This window comes from Cupressus sempervirens, chromosome 5, assembly GCF_028749045.1.
Source record: "Cupressus sempervirens isolate cs-2001-9-10 chromosome 5, ASM2874904v1, whole genome shotgun sequence".
NCBI lineage: Eukaryota > Viridiplantae > Streptophyta > Pinopsida > Cupressales > Cupressaceae > Cupressus > Cupressus sempervirens.
Window position 1 is genome coordinate 297,179,390 of NC_143122.1, and position 24,012 is coordinate 297,203,401.

The window sequence follows — 24,012 nt, forward strand, 5'->3', positions numbered from 1 at the left end:
ATCATTATCATGATAAATAAAACAACATCTTAAATATGATATCTCTTATTGAAATTCATAACCTCATGTATATTTAAATAATATGAATTTTAAACATTCATCATTCATCATAAGATATAAACATGTAAATAGAACCAAAATTTTAACCATTGTGTCAAAATCTCATTAGATCGAACATATAACGACTATCATAATGAAAAATAAATTAAATTACCTATTTAATAACATCGAAGATAAAAATCTAATCAGAATCTATAAAGTATTCAACTCAAGTCGAATCATACATACCCATTTATAGTCTAAAATTTGAACTCATAACATTTCCTAATAAATAACATGTTGAGAAAGTGAGTCATGACATTCACACATTCATTTCACATCTCTTTCAATTCATTTAATTTTGGGGTGTTATTTAGACGATTCTACGAAACATTTTCTATGTCGTGTTTGATTGAACATATGTTAATTTCATTTAATTGTTTCTACAAATGTTTCTCTCTTCCACATATCTGTACCATCAATGGGCCATTGTCATTCTTGAGCAAACATATGTTAGTTCATCTCTCCTTCTCTCTTCATTTATTTCTAGTAATCTTTCTATGTTTTCCATAGATTGTACCATTAATGGGTTATCGCCATGCTTGTCTCCTCCTCTATTCACTTTTTTCTACAAATATTTTTCCCTGATCTTCCACAGATTTGTACCATCAATGGGCCATTGCCATTCTTGACTGAACATATGTCAATTCATATCTCCTCCTCTGTTCACTTTTTCCCAGCAATCTTTTTATGTCTTCCACAGATTGTACCATCAATGGGCCATCGGCGTGCTTGACTGATCAAATATTAATTTCACCTCTTCTTCTCTGCTCACTGATTTCTACAAATCTTTTTATCTCTTCCATAGATTTCCACTATCAGTGGTCCATTGCCGTGCTTGAATTCACTTGATGCTGTGCATGTGACTTCAAACAAATTTAACTATTTCTTAACATCTTCTCTACTCTCTGTTGAATTTTCCAGTGACTGGATAACACATTTGAGAGGGTTGGAGCACTTGGGCCTCTCCTACATCAATCTCACTATGGTGGGACATACCTTTTTGCAGAGCATCAAATATTTGATATTTTTAATCATATATATATATATATATATATATATATATATATATTCCCTAGAGCGATTATATTGATATGTAGTGGATCATCATGTCTTAGCTATAACATTATTATTTTACCTATAATGAGCTACTTACCTAGGACACCTAACTCCACTCCATAATATTTTACCAAGAACATAAAAAAGGGAACCTATTAAGACATTCTTAGGTTCACCCAAAAATATTAACATTTTCATCTAGGATATTCAATGCCCAATAATGAGATAAAAGGTTATTGCAATATTTTAAGAATTGGCATACACCACAATATGGTAAATATATCATATAAAAACACCCACACTTTTATCGTTAAGGAAACATATTTTAACATTTCACAACCAATGCATGAGATCTAAATTCCTTGGGAAACACATGGGTAGTTCTAAAGGGCTTACAAGAATAGTAGACATAAGGTTCACTAGGCTCATGATTGATACTTCAAAAAAGAAAACTTACTAGAACAAGAACCATTATTGTTTGATGCATATGTGATTAGAATTTTAATCCTTGTTAAAATTCGATAGTTCCACTATTAGTAATATAATAATAATAATAATAATAATAAATTATATCTTATTCAATGTTTCTTAAGTTCTCCACATATAACAAATGTTGTTTGAATATAAAATTAACTTTTTAACTAGCTCATTTCAATTTTTATTTAAAACTTGAATTTAGATTTTTAAGATCTCTAAAAGTTAAATCATTCATAAAAAGTTATCCATCGAGCATTACTTTTTCATACTATCCTAAGATGTCCAACCTAATTGTTATATTGAGTCATACAAAAAGGAAAGACACCCCCCCCCTTTATTTCCACTTATTATAATGTTAGTTATTTATCAATAAATTTAATTTGATTAATTTCTCAACATGGAATAGTAGTATGCACTTGTTAGTATTAATGTACATATCGTAGGGAAATATTATTGCATTCACTTTGCACAATTAGTTAATTTTTTTCCATTAATCATATTAAAAAAATAAAAAACCCAATTAAGATTTTTCTAAAAGTTTGATATTTTTTTTTTTTTTTTTTTTTTTCTATACAAAATACTTATCTAATATATGATTGGGTGAAATGATTTGGTCTTATAGGATCCCTTTTTTCTGAGGCTTGCATTTTTTTTGTCCAAGATTTTTAGGACATTACATTACTAGATTAACTTAAATATTGATAATGTAAAATGTAACTCTAACAAATTTATTGTGTAATGCAAATTTGCAATGCACATAATGTAAATGTTATTGCAAATATTTCTACCTACTTAATTGTTAATTGTCAAAATTAGATAAATACATAAATTAAAATCATAGTTATAATGAACAAGCTCACATAACTATACTTGACATGATTAGAATTTACTAATCATAATTACATAGTGGCCATAATATTTATTTACTAATATTTTTTCATTTCCAACTCCCAAATTTGGATGGATAAAATGAAAAAGTTACTTTCATTAACTATACTAACTATACTTTCATTATATGGATTGGGGAAGTTCCCTTAGTTGAAAGGAATTTTTTTGCACTAAAAAGGAGAGGGAAGATTGAGATGGGGGAAATGGTGAAACATTACATACATCATAGTAAGTCAAAGACCTTTAACACTGGTAACTTCATCAAGACAGATAAAGTTCTATCTAAAGAATTAAACACTCTCCTAAAGGAGATATATATTCTCTCCTTTCTAGTGATGGATAAAATAATATGGGATAGAAATTCAAGTGGAGAACTCAATGTGAAATCATCTTATTTGTCCTTGCTAGCTGTGGAGGAAGCTTTGTAAGGGCCCATTTGGCTGCAAGAATTGTTGAATATGACATTTATCTATGTTGGAATAAGCTCTCTTCTAGTATTCGTACATTCTTAAAATAAGTTCTAGAATAACATTTGGACCTGTTTGGTTGACCTAGAAGAGGAGTCAAAATATGCATATTCTATGTTTGGTTGCAACAATTGAAATAGGAATAGGAATTATTATTATTTTTTAATTTTAATAGTTAATTCATTTTTTAGTTTGGTAATATTTTAAGTAAACAAGACTTTTGATCTATTAAAATTGTTTTTTTATTAATTTTTTAAAAAGTCAAATTATTTTAATTAGCCTGAAGATGTACCACAAACTTTGAAATTCAATGAGATTCAAAGGACATTATATTGTATATTATAAATTTAATTCTAAATTAAATCTAATTATTTTAATGAGTATAAGATTATTAATTTTAATTGGTAAGAGGTCCAAGCCAAGATTAATAATTATTATTATTTATTAAGTCTGATCGCAAGTAGATTTGAACCCAAGACCTCTTCAATAAGAGACTCACAATTTATCATTGTGTTGTAGGCTCTTACCTATTTTAATGAGTATAAGATCAGAACTAAAATCATTTTTAAAAAAATATTTAAGAAAATAAAAAATACAAATAAAATTAGTTCATTAATATGATATTTAAATGATTTGTCAACATAGTTTTAATTATAAGACTAAACACAACATTTATTTGTAAAGATAATTTTATGAAAGTTTAGAAAAGACATCAAATATGATATTAATCTCTTTTTTCATTTAAAAAAAAAAAACTATATTTAATGTTAAATAATGTTGACCTAGTCTATATCTTATGATGAATGGAGAAAATAGTCCAAAAATGCATTTGAGTCACAAAATACAATCAAATGGAAAAGTCACAGACCTTACAAGCCATCAAATTGGGTTTATTAAAAATGGGAATAAGAATAAGCTATTCTTATTCCATCTTTTTTAAGGAATTCTGCTATGCTCATTTTGGGGTCAAATTTGTTGGAATTACAAATGGAAAACATACACTTCTGGGGGGGGGGGGGGGTGAATCAGAAGTTCAAACTTCACCACTTAAAACCTTTTCACCATTCATTAGATGCATGTAATAAACTAAAATCAATTGTAAAACAAATGCATCAAACATATAAGCATGCACACACTTGAGACCTGATACGATTACCTAGAAACCCTCCAAATGAGAAGGTAAAACTGGGGTGGGGATGACACCAAAAATTCTTCACTACTACAGCAATAAAGTGTCACTTGTTAAGGTTACAAAGTGTTGACGATTTATCATGATCTACCATGTGAAAGGCCTGCCCTGTTAAAGGCTTACAAGAGATTATTAAGTCCCACCCTATTAGAAGTGTGTCTGGTTAAAGGACTTATGAAAATTCACTTGGAATGTCACCTCGTTAAAGGATTTTACAATGACTATTAAGTCAACCTTAGTCAAAAGGATTTCACCCTACTGATATAGTTTTTAGAAAGTAATAGTAGAATGTTTGATTTGATAACTTACCACTTTGTCTTTGCTGATTTCAAATCTCTATTCCGTCCACCTTGATCCTCTTGATATGATAAAACAATGTTGTTCCTCTAATCCTTTGTTCTAAAAACTGATTTTGCAAATCTTTCACTTTTCTATGTGTCATGTCCCCTTTTCAAATAATTAAAAATAATAATCTTTGCTAAGGCAGGTAGGCCCAAAAAGGTGAAGTTTTGGAAAAAGGGGATAATCTTTGGAAGCTAATGGACTAATAAATAAAAATTATTATTAAAATATGTTTTATTAACCCCTCTTGGATGTGAGTTAGGGTTATGCCCTCTTTTAAGGGGTTTGGAGGCATTTTGGGCTCATTCCATAACTTGATTTTTGCGCATTGCTTTGTTGTTCTTCAGAGGTTGCCAAACCTGTGAAGAAGGAAACCCAAGAATGGAAGTTTGCAGGTTTTCAAGAAGGCTAAGGATGGTAGTTTGAATCCATTCCATGTGCATGCTCATACAGAGTTTGCCTTTGTGCTGAACAGTGTAGATTTGTGGATTTTCGGGTGTGTTTTTTGTAAGAGTTTGGTGTTTCCAATTGAGTATTTCATATCAGTTTGGGTTGCTGCTGTATTTCAGAATTTTAGATGTTAAAATAGAGCTGAATATATGTATTTGGTCATAATTATACTTCTTTGATAGATTATCAGTGCTTTTGTGGTATTTCTGGCTATTTTGTGTTGTTTTCGGGAGCCCGATGAGCATAGTTTTTGTCCTACGTTTGTGAGTTGTTGTGTAAATGTTATACCGATTTGGAAATTTAATTTTTTAGGCCATTATGCTGTTGAAATTTTTGTAAAAATGTCCATTTTCAAATTTATTAATAATTTGTGAAGTTGTGAAGTTTTTGGCACTATTTCGGACATACCCGATTTGGGGTTTATTGAGAAATTGGTGGATCTTTGTAATATTGGTTGTTTGATCTTAAAGATCTGATTAGAGGCTTGAAATATCATATAAAACTAGAGAAAAAGACATTTTAGTGGTATCAAAGCTATGATCTTGCCAGCCTAAGGGTTTGTAGAAGTTTGCATGTTAGTTTTGACAACTACCCAAATCTTGCATGTTAAAATTTATGGTTGCATGCTACTTCTAATCATTTGCATATTAGTTCTTGGTGAATTTGGTGGTTGCATGTTGCTTCTAATCAGCTGCATGTCAAGATCTATGGTTGCATGCTAATTCTAATCATTTGCATGTTAGTTCTTGGTGAATTTGGTGGTTGCATGTTGCTTCTAATCAGCTGCATGTCAAAATCTATGGTTGCATGCTACTTCTAATCAATTGCATGTTAGTTCTTGGTGTTTGAAAAAGTTATAACCTATTGGGGTTACACTCTACTTTATTTAGAATGGATAGGTATAGTACAGAGTCTCAGAGGACACGATCTTGGACAATTGATATCCAGAATTAGAATAGTAGAAAGGATGGTTATTTAGATATTCGAGATAAACTTAGAAAAATAAGCCATGACATGTCTGAATAGTTGTTTGAGCACCACCATATAATGAATGAGATGTTGTCCAACCTAGCTAAGGTGGATAAGTTGACTAGATTTCTATTTGGCAGATTTTCTCACAGGGCAGATGACACAATTACCAAGAACTTGCATGAGGAGTTTGAGAAACTAGCTTATAGCTAGGTTGAGGTCTCAGATTCTACTCCACCATAGGAGGTAGTGAGAAAGGATATTATGCAAATTGATAGTAATGGTCAACATGATACTCAAATTAAGACAATTGTATATAGGTCATCAAAGGGTGATGTCAAAGGTATTCAGGATGGTATAGTTACAACAGGTAGTGACTACAGTGTAGTGGGTTCAGATGATGATTATGAGGATGTTGTTGTGCATGATGGTGAGATACCTGGTAGAGATGAGAAAACATTGAGCATTCATGAATTTGCTAAGAAAAAGTTCCAGGCATAGTTAGATGCTTCAACACATGAGGTTGAGGCTAGTAGTACTTTACATGATTTGTCCAGCTGGCTGAAAGTGAACAAAGACAGTATTGTGATTTCATTATCTCATCATGACAGGTATGTGGAGTTAGTTGGTATTGGTCATATTACTCAGGTGAGGAGTTTTCTTGAGTTACCAGCTGATTCTAGTTTACAGATATGGACTCAAGATTATTATATTGGCGTTTGGGATTTAGTTGATTGGAGATCTTTAACACTTATTGGTAGCAATGTTTGTTTGGGTGCTATCATGGATTTGATTAGCAGATTGCACAATGTTGTCTTTTCTTGTGCCAGTAGCTTGTCCGATGCTGGTATTAGTTTTTATACATCCTTATTGGGCTTTGTTCATATATCCAGTTGACCATACTTGCTAGAATGTGTTGATGATCTTTCATATTTGGCAGTGTGTACAGATGAGTCCCAGGATCATATTGGTATTGATGACATCCAAGAGGATGCAGTGGGTAGTTTTGAAGACTTAGTTTCCTTGGCAGTTTCTTTTGGTACAAAGGAGTTAGACATCAGTGCTACAATTTTTGATACTTCATATGTTGATATGAGCTTTGGAGTTGATTCATAGGATATGGATGGTAATACTCTAGAGACTAGTAACTTTGAGGATACTACTTTAGACAGTGCATCAGAGTAGGTCTGTAGGAGACAGTTTAGCCAGTGTCATCATGTGTCTAATCAATTGAGAGTTAGTGAGTGAGACATTTCTATTTCTTGCTAACATTTTGATGCTGCTCGTCAGTTGTTAGCAGTTTATGGATGGGGTTCTCCTACTAGTGATGAGCAGGGAGGCAGTTATCTTTCCTTGACAGAGTTCCACTCTTTATGGGAGGCTATCCAGATTTTGAGACAAGATTATATGTAGTTTGTAGCTGATAGAGATTATCTTATGGACTAGGGCAGTACAGCATACGATGCATTGTTGGCTAAGGAAGATGAGGTGAGTGAGCTTACTTAGTAGCTTGAGGTGACTTCTGAGATTCTTGAGAGTACATAGTTGGCTTTCAAGGAGTCACAGTTTTGTTTGGCTAAGGTGACCATGGAGTTAGAGCAACTACAGTCTTTACCAAATTCTATACAGTCACAAGCTATGGAGTCTGGTGATTCGAGGATGTCCATGGTCGAGATTGTCAAAGAAAATGGAGATGGGGATGCATCCATCCTTGATACTAACATAGGCATATCGAGTTTTTCCCCACCAGAGTCAGGTTCAGTTGAGTTGGGTGCTGCAACAGATTGTTGTGGTATGCCTGACATGGTGGTGACCTCTAGTACTAATGGCATGAAGACTAGAGATGATGTATCAAAGACCATGTGTGATGTTGGTGAGCTGACAATTGGCATGGTTCTTGCTAGTAATACTAATCCCTTGGCGATGTCCTCAGAGGTAGTAGTCAGTTCCAACTTGGTTAGTGATCAATTGTAGTTAGTTACATCTAGATTGCAGTCTGAGCCACTGACTGAGATTGGTGCATTCTATTGACATTACATTGTGAGGTATGCTCATCAATTCACCTTTGATGACCATGTTGATGAGATGATGATATAGAGATGTACTTTGGTTCCTAGTGCTTCTCATCAGTTATGGGATAGTTTGATGCCTCGTGATGATAGTTGTGATGGGTACGACATGGCCATGGGTCCTGCAGTTGACATCTTGATAATACATGACTTAGAGCAGGAGTTTTGGAGTGATGCTTCAGCGGGTGTTGTTATTGATTCTACTCCTTTTCCTATGACATCTCCTGACTTAGCTGGTGATCAGTCATAGTGGGTTGTATCACTTGTTCATGGTGAGCTGTTGACTGAGGTTGGTTTTTTTTATCAACATTATATTGCAGGGTATGTACATCAGTTAGCATTTGATCCCTATGCTGAGGAGTTGATGGCAGACAAACTTGGTTTGGGTTCCATTTCTTGCTATTTATCTTGTGATGGCTTTTCACCATTAGGGGTGCATGTGAGTTATGGTTATGAGACAATGGCCGTTGATCTACAGAGTTGTGTTGACTACAAGTGTTGTACAGTGTGTGGATTCTCCATACTTGGTACACTTTCATTCAGGAGCGTTCACCATTGTTGCAGAGTTGGATTGTACATTCCATATAGGCCAGTGGGATGCGTTGATGGTATTTACTATGTTGGCAATTTGATTTGTCCACTTTACTTAAGTTTTGATGTTCTAAGAGTTTGTGTCTCGTGGGTTTCTAACTGTGGAAGTTGTGACTTTGGAGTTTGGTTGAGCAGTAATTGTCAGTTTGATTATGGATTCCTCTTGGTTATATTGTAGAGGATATTGCAAGAGCCTGTGTTAATTGACAATAGTATAGTTCATGACTACATTTGGGATCCAGGTGGAGTGATTGGTCTATTGTTCAGACATTTCTTGAGGACAAGCAATATTTGGAAGGGGAGGACTTGTCATGTCCCCTTTTCAAATAATTAAAAATAATAATCTTTGCTAAGGCAGGCAGGCCCAAAAAGGTGAAGTTTCAGAAAAAGGGGATAATATTTGGAAGCTAATGGACTAGTAAATAAAAATTATTATTAAAATATGTTTTATTAACCCCTCTTGGACGTGAGTTAGGGTTATGCCCTCTTTTAAGGGGTTTGGAGGCATTTTGGGCTCATTCTAGAACTTGATTTTTGCGCATTGCTTTGTTGTTCTTTAGAGGCTGCCAAACCTATGAAGAAGGAGACCCAAGAATGGGAGTTTGCAGGTTTCTAAGAAGGCTAAGGATGGGAATTTGAAGCCATTACATGTGCATGCTCATACAAAGTTTTCCTTTGTGCTAAACAGTGCAGATTTGTGGATTTTCGAGTGTGTTTTTTGTAAGAGTTTGGTGTTTCCAGTTGAGTATTTCATATCAGTTTGGTTTTCTGCTGTATTTTAGACTTTTAGATGTTAAAATAGATCTAAATATATTTATTTGGTCATAATTATACTTCTGTGATAGATTATCAGTACTTTTGTGGTATTTCTAGCTATTTTGTGTTGTTTTCGGGAGCCCGATGAGCATAGTTTTTGTCCTACATTTGTGAGCTGTTGTGTAAATGCTATACAGATCTGGAAATTTCATTTTTTAGGCTGTTATGCTGCTGAAATTTCTTTAAAAATGTCCATTTTCAGATTTATTAATAATTTGTGAAGTTGTGAAGTTTTTGGCACTATTTCGGACATACCCAATTTGGGGTTTATTGAGAAATTGGTGGATCTTTGCAATATTGGTTGTTTGATATTAAAGATCTAATTAGAGGCTTTAAATATCATATAAAACCAGAGAAATAGACATTTCACTATGTCAACTTGAATTCTTTCTAATCAATTCACCCCTTTCCTTCTTCTATTCTTCGCTTGCAACATTATTGAATTATGGATCTTCATCTTCCTTATAAAGACTTTGGTGGCTTAGAGTTAGGTATGAATCCATGACTAAGATTCATTTAGTTTTCAACTTAACCATTCCAATTTTTTGATTGGTTGCATGTTGATTGCATAATAAAATCAAATATATTTGATCTTATCTTTAAAGCTTTGAGATCTATCCATAAGTTGGCATAAAAATGGTTTACATAGTTGTTTGTGCCATCACAAACAAATAGTTCCAATCTATGTTACTCAGAAATTGATAATATTGATGCTCAACACTTACTGTAATTTTGTCTCTGGCTCAGCACCTAAACTTGCTCGACATCAATTGTATGCTCAACATTGAATCACTCGGCATAGTCTATTTGCCCAAAACTTGAGTGACTTAGCACATGAGTGACTCGACACTCATTGCAGTTTAACATCTATACATATTATACTCGGCATGTATTGCTAGCTTGACATGAACTTAGTAAATAACTTAAGTGTGTTGACACTCAATTGTCAAAACCAATATGAGATCAACAATCTCCCCCCTTTGACATAAGTGTCGAAAACACTTAGATGTACATAACAATCTGACCTTCTTGAGTATAATACATTCATAGCTTGACCTATATAAAAAACATCAAAAAAATTCAAAATTCTATAATAGACTGTATACATCAAAATTTTGTAACTCTCCCTAAGTTAATGTGCCTATTGTATATTCAAAATCTATCCTCCATTCTAAGTAGATTTGTCTCTTGTTGATACTCTTTGTCTTCAAAAATACTGATACTCTTTATCTGATAGGCTTGATAGACTCTTTTTCTACTATTTTTTTGTTTTTCTCCCTCTTGGTGTGTACTCTCCTTGTTTATTTTTATCTCCCCATTGCATATTTATCTCCCCCTTTTATATTTATCTTTCGCTTTTTGACACTTATGTCAAAGAGTCAATATACTGATTATGTATTTGTCCAAAAGGTTCTTATGGACTTCCATTATAATCTTCATAGCAGCATCCTAGTTGTCTAATGAAACATCTAGTGAATTTATTTGGATGGCTATCTCTGCTGCAAGGTGAACTAGTCCATCTAATGTTGAAAGATTAGTATCTTTCTTCATCAAAGTCTCACCATATCCTAGTTCCTTGTGGAGTATCTCCATGTGAGGGGTAAGCGAGGCTTGAATGTTAATCAACTTGGCTCTTATATTAGCCTCTTCTGCTATTAACACAACTAGTTGACTTTGTGTTTGAAGCAATGAATGAAAATGCTTCTCACTTTAAGCTAGGTTCTTAGGTAATTGCATACCTAAGAGTTTCAAACTGTTCTCTAGACTCAAAATTTTATGGCTATTTTCTTGTGTGAAGAGTGTTGGATTACACAGTTTTGTGTACAATGAGAATATGTTCTCAAGTACCTTCCTCACTTTCTCAATTTTAGTATCCAATTCAACTTGTGATAGTGCTATTTTACCAGATATTTCCCTTGAGATTTTCTTTTAGACCATTCCATGAGTTTGACATCAGTTTCCTAGTCTTCTTTATTCACCTATTGCACAATTCTTAATAATTGTTCTAATATTGTTTGATTCATCAAGTGTTTGCAAGCTAAAAGCATCTAGAAAGATGTCTTTAATATCTTGTAAAGCTTGTCTTTGTTTATACTCCTTTCTGAGTATTTCTTGTTGTTTCTTCTTTTCTAATGCTTCTTGTGTTATGCCTATTTTCTCTAGTGTCATGGTCGTGTAGTCATATTTAGGTATCATTATTTCTTCATCTAGAATTGCATCTCCATAGTGAAATACCTTGGCAACCTTGGATGAGCTAGAGCCTGGTGTTGAATATTGTAGTGTTATTGCATCAGTGCTTAGTCTTTGAAGGAGTTTTGTAGCAGAGCTAGATATTGGTAATTTTACCAATGTTTCTATGGCTTCTTGCTCCTTCTCCTTTGGTATTTACTTTTCTTCAATTCTACATTGGTCTATTATTATTATCTGACCTGCTCCTTGTGTTTGTCTATTAGGTACAGATACATTTGTCTATCCTATTTGTGCTTTTGAAATTTTCTTTTCTTGAACAATCTAAGTTTGTTCAACTAAATAAACTTTTACAATTTGTGTCAACCTTTTTAGATGTATCATCTAATTGTATTAATGGTTGAGAACTAGTAGCTAGAGGGATGGTAGAAGGTGGTTCTTGTGTATTCACCTTATCCCTTGTTATGTCAGCTACTGCCTTGTGAAGCTCTTCAATACTTACCAATACAAGATTCTCACACAATCTAGCTTGCAGTGTGGATTGGTCAAGTATCTTCCTTTGGTCTTCTATGGTTAAGGGATTGATGTTCTTAGTTGAACTATTAGAAACATCCTTTAAAATCATAGTATCTGTAGGCATGCTTGTGTCATGTGGAGGGCTCATGGTTGGCAATTATATATCTAGCACACTCTATTTTGTTTTCTACTCTTTAATTGTAACAATGCCACTTGATTCCTTTTGTGTCTCCTCTATAGTGGTGTCCTCCTTTTCTTTTTCTATCTCCTCCACCTTGTCCTCATCTTATTCCTCATTTTTTCTTCCCTTAAAGGGATCTTCTTCTCCTGCCTTTACTATTGTCAAACCATATATCAATTTCCACATTTAGGTGAATTTCTTGACAACATCTTCAATATTGTTCTATAGAATGTTGAACGCCCATTATTTAGGTGTAAATTGATTACCATATTTCTTATTAGCTTTGGTAATTTTCCCTTTTGTCATTTCTAGCATCACTTGGGCTAGGGTTGATTCCATTATTTATTTTTCAAGATTCAAACAATAATGCCACTTGTTTTCAAAAATTGTATACAACCCCCTCAACATTGTATTGTCTAGTTCAAGTGGATTATTCTTGAACTTGGAAATCATGGCATGTATGGATTTTTCAATCAAATGTTGGTCTTCTCTACCAATTTTTCCAAAATCTACATTTTTCAATCTTGTCAAGTTTGCATTGTTCTTGATATTATCACAAATATTATCTAGATTAGATTTAGGTGCATGACTTACCACTCTAAACTAACTAGTTTCCTTAGACTCTATATTTCATCATCTATCTTAGGTAGTGCTATGTATTTTCTCCTTGGTTTCTTTTGCACTTGCCCTTTGTGTTTAGTATCCTTTGTTTTCTCCTTTTCTTTCTCTTTGGCCTTTCGAGTAGTGGGCCTTGTACTTTCTCTTGTTGTTGGAGCTATAGTCTTTGTTGTGCTGGGCTTTCTAGTCTTCATTGTTTTTGGTTGTGCCATAGCTTGTGCCTTAGCCTTCCTTTTCTTTGGTTCTGGTTGGGCTGGTGCTTCCTTGGCTTGTTTCTCCTATGCACCTTCTTCTCCTTGATCTTCACCCATGCCTTGGGTTAAAGCTAAAGGTTCCTAAACTTGTACCTCTTCTTCTACTTCATCATCTTCATCATCTTCTTCTTCATCATCCCCAACACCTTCTCCAAATTTTGCCTTCAATTTTCTTACCATTTTATATTTATTTTTCAATATAGAGGATGTCTTTAATTCCCTCTAAACCTTTGACTTTACAACGTCACAATTGCCAAATATCTTGGTTGTTTGTCAATTTCTTTAGCAAGGAGTGCAGTAATGGTAGCTAAGGCTTCATCAATATTAATTTCATAACCTATGGGTCTCAACCATCTGACTCTTGGTATAATAGTCTGGACGTAAGTGTAGTCAATTTCTACATGAAAACATGTATCATTGTAGTGTTTCTCAACTAAGAAAATAGGAATTCTTGACCTCTACCTCATAGACTTTTTAAAGTCTTTAAAATAGCTTTTCATCACTGATTAAAAATTTTCTCCCATTCATTCAATATACTCATTAATTTGGACAACCATTGATCTATTGGTCTTCCATACAACTTTTCCAAAAGATGGGAACTCATTTTGTACATAGAAAAATATGCATACAAGTATTGAACCAAATTTACATTGAATGATTATGAAAGATTGGATTAGAAGAAAGCTTAATATAGCTTTGATTATCACAATAAAGGACAGTGAGCTTCTAATCTTCTTTGAAGAGATCTAATAGTAATTTTCATAGCCATACTACTTCTCTAGCACACAAGGAAGATGCAATGTATTTTTCTTTGGTAGAACTCAGAGCTACTTAAGTTTGCTTTCGACTAGACCAAGAAATCATGTCGGATCCAAGATTGAAATAGTATCCTAAAGTACTATTGTGCTCAATAGAACTTCCAACCCAATCAAAATCAGAGTATCTATTTAGCTCAGGATTGACTTTGTCATATTTGATTCTCTTTCCAATAGTGCCCTTCAGGAACCTCATTATGTATTTAGCTACCTACAAATGTACCTTCTTGGGTGCACACATAAATTGACTCAAGGTATGAGTTGCATAACATATGTCAAGATGGGTATTTACCAGATACATCAGGGATCCAATAATTTGTCTATAATAGGTAGGATTCACATCTTCAAATTCATTCATATTATCCTTTAGTTTGTGAAGGTTTATTTCCATAGGTGTAGCAATAAATTTATATTCTAGCATTCCAAACATAGTAAATATATCAACTGTATATTTTCCTTGATTAAGTATAATACAATTATCTTGCTGCCAGATTTCTAACCCTAAGAAATAGTGAAGTAACCTTAGATCCTTCATTTCAAATTCAGCAAAGAGATCTCGTTTACATTGCTCTATAAGATGTTCATCACTAGTGATTAGCAAATCATCAACATATAAAGCAAAGACCTTCAGTTTTGAAGTATAGATTTGGATCAGCTTCATTTTTGGCATATCCTAGTTTCAGTAGATAATTATCTATTCTTTTATACTAGGTCCTGGGAGCCTATTTAAGACCATAGAGTTCTTTCTTCAATTTACAAACATGAGTCTTGTAATAAAAAATACTAAACCCTTCTGGTTGTTCAACATAAACTTCTTCTTCAATATTTCCATTGAGAAACATTGTTTTGACATCCATCTCATGTACTTTCCATCCTTTAGATGTAGCAATAGATAGGATTATTCTAACTAAAGTATACCTAGCAATAGGGGCAAAAGTCTCATCATAATCAATGCCTTCCTTTTGAGAGAAACCTTGAGCTACAAATCTAGCCTTCTATTTCTCAATACTATTGTCTACAACATGTTTAATCTTGAACAACCATTTAGATGAAACAATAGATTTGTTTTTGGGTCTTGGTACAATGTCCCATACATCATTCTTCAATATAGAGTTATATTATTCAATCATGGCTTCCTTCCAAGATTGATGTGAAAGTGCTTCTTTAACATTGGTGGATTTAGATTCTATGAGTTCAGATAACAGTGCAACATAATAGGATTGATTTCTAGTTTTTTTCTTTCCTAAATTACATCATCTAGTTCAACTTGATTTTTGGCTAACATTTTCCTGGCCCAAAGGGGTCTCTTCTTATTGGTAAGGTTGATGTTTTCAGATTCTGTATGGTTAGGCATGGAAGATATGTCGCAATTATACTCAATCTCAATTTCGAAAGCTTGATCTTCTTCTGAAATGGATTCATCACTATTACTGCAGATTTTGAAGGCAGTGTCTTCTTCAAATATGACATCTCTATTGATCTCAATTGTTCTTTTTCCAGGGATGTAGATCATGTACCATTTTGAGGTTTCACTATAACCAATGAATATTCCTTTTTTCTCGAAAGTTTTTAATTTGGTTCTCTTTTCTTTTGGTATGTGAATATAGACAGGGCATCCAAATATCTGTAGGTGACTTAGATCTGGTTTAATACTAGTAAATGCTTCTTCTAGAGTGATTTTTTCCAATATGAAGTGAGGACAACTATTTTGAATGTAGACAGCAGTATTGGATGCTTTAGCCCAAAAGGAGAAATGAAGATTTTGATCATGTAACATAGCCCTCGCTGACTCAACAATAGATCTATTTTTCCTTTTAGCTATTCCATTTTGTTGAGGATTATAAGGTATAGAACACTCCCTCTTAATTCCAATAGAAATACAAAATTTCTTTAAAATATTAGATATAAACTCACCACAATTGTTAGACCTAAGGGTTTTGATCTTATGTCCTGATTGATTTTCCACTAATGCTTTAAATTCTTTAAACTTGGATAAGACCTTAGATGAATCATTATATTTTAGAAAATAGATCCACGTTCTTCTAAAGTAGTCATCAATGAAAATTACATAGAATTGACATCCATTAAGGGAGGGGACATACATGGGACCACAAAGATCTATATGGATCAATTCAAGTATATTTTTAGATTTATGAACACTATTTGGAAAGGAGTGTTTAGTATTCTTTCCTAAGGCAGACCCTTCACAAATACTTGAATGATTTGATTTTAGGTTTGGAAGCCCTTTTATGACTTTACTTATAGAAGAAAAGGTTTGAAAGTTAAAGTGACCTAGTCTTCTGTGCCAAATTTCAATGGAATTTACTTTATCATTCCTAAGAGTTAAGTTTAACTTTGGATTTTAGTAATTACAAAGCTTATAAAGACTTCCATCCTTAACTCCAATGGTTATGGCCTTCTTGATGGATGAGCTCCTTGAAATGTGATTTTGTACCCTTGATCAACAATCTTGGAGATGGAGACATGATTTCTTTCAATCCCTGGCACATGTAGAACATTCTTAACTTGAAAAGTGATATAAGAATTGAGTTGAATAGAACAAGTACCAATTCCTTTAATTGGGTGAGAGGAATTGTCTCCAATAGTTACTTCTTTTGATTCATGATTTGAGAGAGTTTCAAACTTATCTTTAAATCTGGAGATATGACGAGAAGCTCCACTATCTATGATCCAGGTGTTGAGATTAGAGCTTAACTCACTTGAGAGAGGTACTATAAATGCATAATTTTCTTTATCTATTTTCTCATTATTTTCTTCTTTGACTTCTGCTAATGTTGCTTGGATATTTTGTTTTTTAGAGCACATAGTGTAGGAATGACCAAGCTTATCACATTTAAAACATCTTACTTTGGACCAGTCATGATGTATGAGATTTGTAATTTTTTTTGTTGTCCTTCTTCTTATGCTTGAACTTTCTTTTCTTATTTGATTTGGAATATAGTGTTTGGATATCACTATCTTGATTTGAAATTAAATCTCTGGAAGCTAATCTAGACTCCTCTTTAGTGCATTCATTCTTTTTCTAATCGAATTTTTGAAGTTTAGGATGAGAGCTTAAACCTCTTACGAAAGTTTCCCATGATAGTGGAAGTCCTCTAAGAGCAATCATACTTAATTCCTTATCATCCATTTGACTTTGCATAGTAGCAAGTTGATCCTTTAATTCAGTAAATCTAAGAAAGTAAGAGGTAATGGATTCCCCATTTTTCATTTTTATGTAAAGTAGATCTTGTTTTAGAGTTAGCAATCTAGTTGTATTATTAATTTCAAAAGTATTTTGAATAGTGGAGAACATATCAAATGCACTTTTGAGATTAGTAATAGAGGGAAGTATATGATCTTTTATTTAATCTATGCCTTTTTATTATGCCTTTTCCATGTTCCTTTCTTAGATTCATTTTTAGGCATAGGTAAATCTGATTCAATGTGATTTTCTAATTCCATCTCTCTTAGAATTATTAACAGCTCTATTTTCCAAGATGAAAAGTTAGATGCTCCATCTAGTCTATCCTCAATTCTTACATGGTTCACCATTTTAATGCTTTAAAACTTTTTCCTTCTCTTTTAACTTTGTCTCATACTTAGAATTAATTTTTGCAATAGTTCTCTTATCTAGTTAAGCTCAAATACCATGTTAATGATAAGGATCTCTGATAGATAAACTATTAATATCAAAATATATGCAAAAAGTACCTTACTTGAATGATGTAGAATATCCTTGAGTTCTTTTGATAGCAACTTTTGTGATATTTGAATGTATATCTTCTTCAGCAACAACAATAATATCAAAGTTTTATGTAACAGTAATGACTAACTTGTAGATGATAATATGGAGCAATGTATTTGATAGACACCAACTGCAAGTACTCAGATGTATTTGTAATGCTTTCCCTACAGTGGTGACTCCATTTATATAGGGTGACAAAGGGACATGACTCTGAAGAGTCATGTCTCTACATGGCCAAAGGCCATGTATAGACATGCCTCTTTGGAGGCATGTTTTTTAATACAAACAAATGTAAATGAATAACCAAGGCATGATAATTATTACCAGTGCCAATAACATAATCAAGGCACGATAATAACTATCAGTGTCGATAATGTAATCAAGGCACGATAACAATAGTTGATGTCAATAGTATAATCAAGGTACTAACATCAATATCAAATCATATTAAATCTAAGATGCCAACAATATAGATGGTGACATTGATAATAGGAAAAATTTGAGATAACATTAATAACATAATCACTGTTGATACAGTGAGCAATTATAACACAATGATTTATGAGTTATCAATAGCAGGTATATAGATACAAGGATGTATGCACACATATGTGTGTATCTAGATTGATAATATACACACATATATGTATGCATAGACCTTTTTATTGTACACACACATAACAATGCTATAACAGTGTCATCGGTATATTATATTTGTCTTCTTCTAATGCTAAAAAATTAACATTTGACTTCCTTATTGCTCCTAGGTTTTCTATTATATGTTGCATTTGGAGTTCTGCAAGATCATAAGTATGATCCTTTTTGACAATTTTGTAGCCTACATTAGCAACTATGTAGGGAATACTATTTAACCTACTTGACTAATAAAATTTATGTAAAATGACCTGGATTGCAAAATCAAGAAGTGGATCTGTAACAATATCAATGGTCATTCCATGCTCATTCCATTTGGCACCTGTATTTTTCTCAATCATCTCTTTGGAGTCACTTCTCAATGTCTTACACTGATCTAGGGTTGGGTAACCAATAACTCTATGTATAATTCTCTTCAAAATTTTAATGGGTCTACTCTCTAACCATAAACATCCATCATGAATTCTTCTCAGAACTATTCTAATCCATTCAATTTTGAAAATCATAGGGAATTATAGGGCATGAGTTAAACCCTTCCTTTCTATAATCTTGAATTCCTTATTTAATACCCCTATTTTCAAACAATTTGTCATATGCCTGTCTAATTTCCATATCCCATATGCCTCTTACTTTGTAGTTATAGCACTTTCTTACATCTTGAACCATTATAAACTTAGTAGAATCATGGATAATGTCCCTAAAGGGTCCTGTTTATAGGCAGTGTCTAGGATGGCCTTGAAATTGGGTTGTTTAACCTCATTACTAACTGGCTAAACTTCAAAATTTTCTTTCTCCTTCACATTTTTTGAACTAGGGGCCATTATGCAAGCTAGGGTTTAACAAATATTAAATTGCGTAGCTTAGCAAGTGAAGAATACCTTTAAAATCAATGAATTGGTGCTTTATCTTTTCTTTGAACCTTGTAAATTCTTCAACCTAGCTTGTAAATCACTTCTGTGCTCTACTCGTTCTTTCTTAGAATCCATAATGACAAAAAAAGGGCAAAATTTTCCCTTATAGACTTCAAAATATAGCATTTATTGCATGGTTCTTGTACAACTGTAAACTCAGCTTTAATGCAATTTTTGTTTTACTCGACATCCATAGAGATTTCCCTCACTCGGCAACTGTTAGCATTTCCTTTACTTGGTAGCTACTACTAACTTGGCTTTAACTAACTTTGGCTAAAAACTCAACACTAACTGGCAGTTTACTCAACATTTGAAGAGGAATTTTCACACTTAGTAACAATGTGAAATCTTTATGATTTATCCTTGGGATTTTCTCATTATCCTGCATCTTGATTTATGCTAATTTATCTTTTTCAATGATAACTTATTTTGGAATTGATTTATGATAAAGCATTTTTAAATATCAATCCACATACCTCTTTTTTCTTAGTTAGATGAGGTGTGACCACCTGACCTATTAGGCAAAGTGATCCCTCCATTTGATGTGTTGCATCCATCTCTCTTTTTCCATGTCTTGTTCATTTCTCCTCTAGTATGTTCAACATCTACCTTGCCTTTTCCTTTGTTGAACATAGAATTGGATGCCTTTGACCTTTTTGGGCAGTATTTTCTAATATGAATTGTCTTTAGGAAGCTAAAATATGTGGTTTGACTCAATCATTTTCTGTAGTTACCACTGAAGTGTGTTCTAGTGTAGTTTTTAGGAATGTGTCCATACTCTTGATAGTAGTGAGAGCTTTTCCTAGTATTGTAGTCCCAATTGTAGAAGTGTCCATGACTTCTTTCTTTTCCTAACTTGTTTGGTGACCACATAGGCTTGGATCTATACTCAAAATCTCTATGTCCATATTTCTGATAGTTGTAGTAGTAACCTTCAAATCTTGATGCATGCATGGTTCTAGTTTTGTAGTCATTTGCCTGATGATCTTTCTTATTGCACTTGTGATAGTGGCCCTTATTTTTAGGTTTGACATGCTGATTTTCATTCTTGCTCCTACACACATTAGTAGTATGTCTTCTCCTACCACAATAACAACAACTGGGTTTGGAGTTATTACCTTTGTCATTCCTTTCTTCAGATGTCTTGGATGATTCTCCTTCTTTGGTGTTGGTATAGCCTAGTCCTATTGTATCATTGTTGGATCTTGGATATTTTAGTAGTTTCTCAAAGTACTTGATTGCTTCATTGGGCTTGTCAAAGCTTTCAACAATCTCTCTTTCTCTTCTTAGATCATTTTGCAATTGTTCAGCATGCAATTCAGTGTGGTGATCTCAAATCTACAATTGTTGCATCAAACTCATTTGAGTCTCCATTAGCAAACAACTTGGTGGTTTCAATCTCTCTATACTATGCATAATTATCTACAATGGCTATTTCTTTCCTTCTCTTTACAGATTTCCTCAATTCCTCTCTAGCTTCTTCCAATGAATTTAGAATGATTTGGATCTCAATTCCTTGGTTTTCTATAATATTTCCCAATTGTTAGACCTCCATCTCAAGATCTTTTCTCAAAGTTGTAAGGATTCTCCTAATCAAAACTTAGCTTTGATACCAATTGCTAGAATTACAAATGGGGAACATACACTTCTGAGGGGGAGTGATTAGAAGTTCAAACTTCAACACTTGAAATCTTTTCACTATTCATTAGATGCATGTAATAAACTGAAATGAAATGTAAAGAAAATGCATCAAACATATAAGCATACACACACTTGACATCTGATATGACTACCCAAAAACCCTCCAAATGAGAAGGTAAAACTAGGATGGGGATGATACCCATAATTCTTCACTACTACAATAATAAAGTGTCATCTATTAAGGTTAGAAAGTGTTGACCATTTTTTGTGATCTACCTTATGAAAGGCCTACCCTATTAAAGGCTTACAAGAGACTATTAAGTCCCACCCTATTAAAGGTTTTTAACACCATGTTAGAAGTGTTCCTAGTTAAAGGACTTATGAACATTCACTTGGAATGTCATCCTATTAAAAGACTTTAAATTGATTGTTAAGTCAACCTTAGTTCAAGGATTTCACCCTACTGATATAGTTGTTAGAAAGTAAGAGTAGAATTTTTGATCTGATAACTTACAACTTTATCTTTTCTGATTTTAGATCACTATTCTATCCACCTTGATCCTCTTGATTTGATAAAACAATGTTGTTCCTTTGATCCTCTATTTTGCAAACTAATTTTGTAAATCTTTCACTCTTCTAAGTCACCTTGAATGCTTTCTAATCAATTCACCCCTTTCTTTCCTTCTATTCTTAGCTTTCAACATTATTTAATTATGGGGCTTCATCTTCCTTATAAACAATTTGGTGGCTTAGGGTTAGGAATGAATCCATGAATGAGATTCATCCATTTTTTTGCTTAAGCATTCCAATTTTATAATTGGTTGCATGTTGATTGCATAGGAAAATCAAATAGATTCGATCTTATCTGAAAAGCTTCGAGATCTATCCATAAGTCAGCATAAAAAGGTTTACATAGTTGTTTTTGCCATCACAAAAAATTAGGTCCAATCTATGTCACTTGGCTCTTGATAATACTGATGCTCGACACTTATTGTAATTCTATCTCTAGCTTAGTACCTAAACTTTCTTGGCATCAATTATATGTTGGGTACTTGAATCACTTAGCATAGTCTATCTTCTTGGCACTTAGTGACTAGGCACATGAGTGACTCAACACTCATGGCAGCTCAACATCTATACATATTATACTTGGCATGTATTGCTAGCTTAGCATGAACTTAGTAAATAACTTAATTGTGTTGACACTCAATTGTTAATACCAATCTAAGATCAACAAAAAATAGGATAGGAAAATTCTAGTTCCAATTTTGTATTTTGCAAACAAATATCAAATTGGCGAATGCAAGTATTTAGATTTTCCTATTCCCATCCAATTCCTGCAACCAAATGGGGTCTAAAGGAAAAATGTTTGGCATTCCCACTTCCTCCATAAAATTAACTTCTTTTGGTGGTTGGTCATACACAATAGCACTCTCACCATTGACAACCTTAAGAGCAATGGATTTTAGATGTGCACAAGGCATGTGTTGTATTTCTAATATGAAGAGTCCATCAATCACCTTTTGATTCATTATCCCTATTCTATTTAGGTTTGGCAGTCTATTGTTTGTCACCTTCAAATTTCATGGATACTTCATAATTTTTTCTCCCAATTTTTCCTTAGATGGGAGATCCCTTTCAACCACCCCTAATCAAAATGATTTGGAAGGCCATTCCCCCCCATATCTTTTGGAACATATGGAGAAAGTAGAATAATCATATCTTTAAAAATATGCATGTACGCCTCGGGGGTATTTATTCATAATTGTATGGGAAGAATAAGTGAAGGGACCCTAAACTAGAAATGGAAACCTCCTCCACAGCCCCCACACAAATCAACAAGGACAGGATGAATGTTTACAACATCAACCAGGGTATTGAAAGAGATAATAATTCTAATGTTAAGGAGAGTTTACAAAGTTATTGGCAAACCCCCTTCCTAAACATTTTGAAATTGAACTTTCATGTGCCAAAGCATGTTGAGGGGGCTGTTGTGGGAGAAATAATCCAAGATTCTCAAGGTAGTTATAGTAGGGAATACTCTAGAAAATATGGTAACATTATGAGAAATAAGGCGAAAGTGCTTAGATTCTTATGGGGAGTGGAGTTAGCCAATAACATGGGAATTCAAAATTTGATTGTGGAGGGATATTCTATGATAGTCATGAAAGCCTCCAAGGGAGATGTCAAGCTAAGTTGGAATGCTACATCAATCATTAGAGATGTCTAGTATATTCTAAATGATCTTGATGACATCAAGATAAATCATGTGTATAGGGAAGGAAATTAGGTGGTGGACAACCTGGTAAGATATGGACACAAAATCATCAACACTCATGTATGGTAGAATGAGGAAGATCTTCCAATACTGATCAAATTTCCCATTCATAAAGAGTCCTTTAAATGATGGTGTACAAGTTAATGTATGATAGGGAGTGTCTTTTTATAATAAGCCTACTGTTAGCAAGGTTCATTATCACTAATTAGTTTTCTTATTTAGTGGGTCACATTATGATGATAATAAATTTGGAGTATTTTATTTACTATAGTGTTACCTCTACTAAAAAGTAAACAATCATTATTCTCTATGGGAATTTGAAAGCTAATATTTAATGCAATATTGGGAAGGATAGTTTATGTCATCCAAGATTGATATGGAAATATCAAGAGTGGGTTTCAAAAGGAAATTATGGATATAATGTGATCTTGAAATCTAATTATTATTGTAACTTAATTTCTATGATACCTAAGTGGCCTTTATTCACTTTGAGTTTTCTTAATTTTAAGCATCATTTCCTAGAATGTATGGATTCAGCTCTAGTTTTCAGAATTTTGATGATGGAAATGGTTGTCAATCTTAAGGAAGGGAAAGAAGAGCTAGTTGTGGACCTTGATGATGATGAGTTCATGGAGGAAGCTTATTCAAGGATTGAACCATCAATAATCAAGAGAGCTATTTAGGAAGACAAAGTGGTGAGGTCTCATTTAAAGGAAGGAGGTTTCCTTCCCTTCATGGAAAGCACCGAGGGCCATGATGAGATGGTCACTTGGAAATTCATTGACTTCATGAG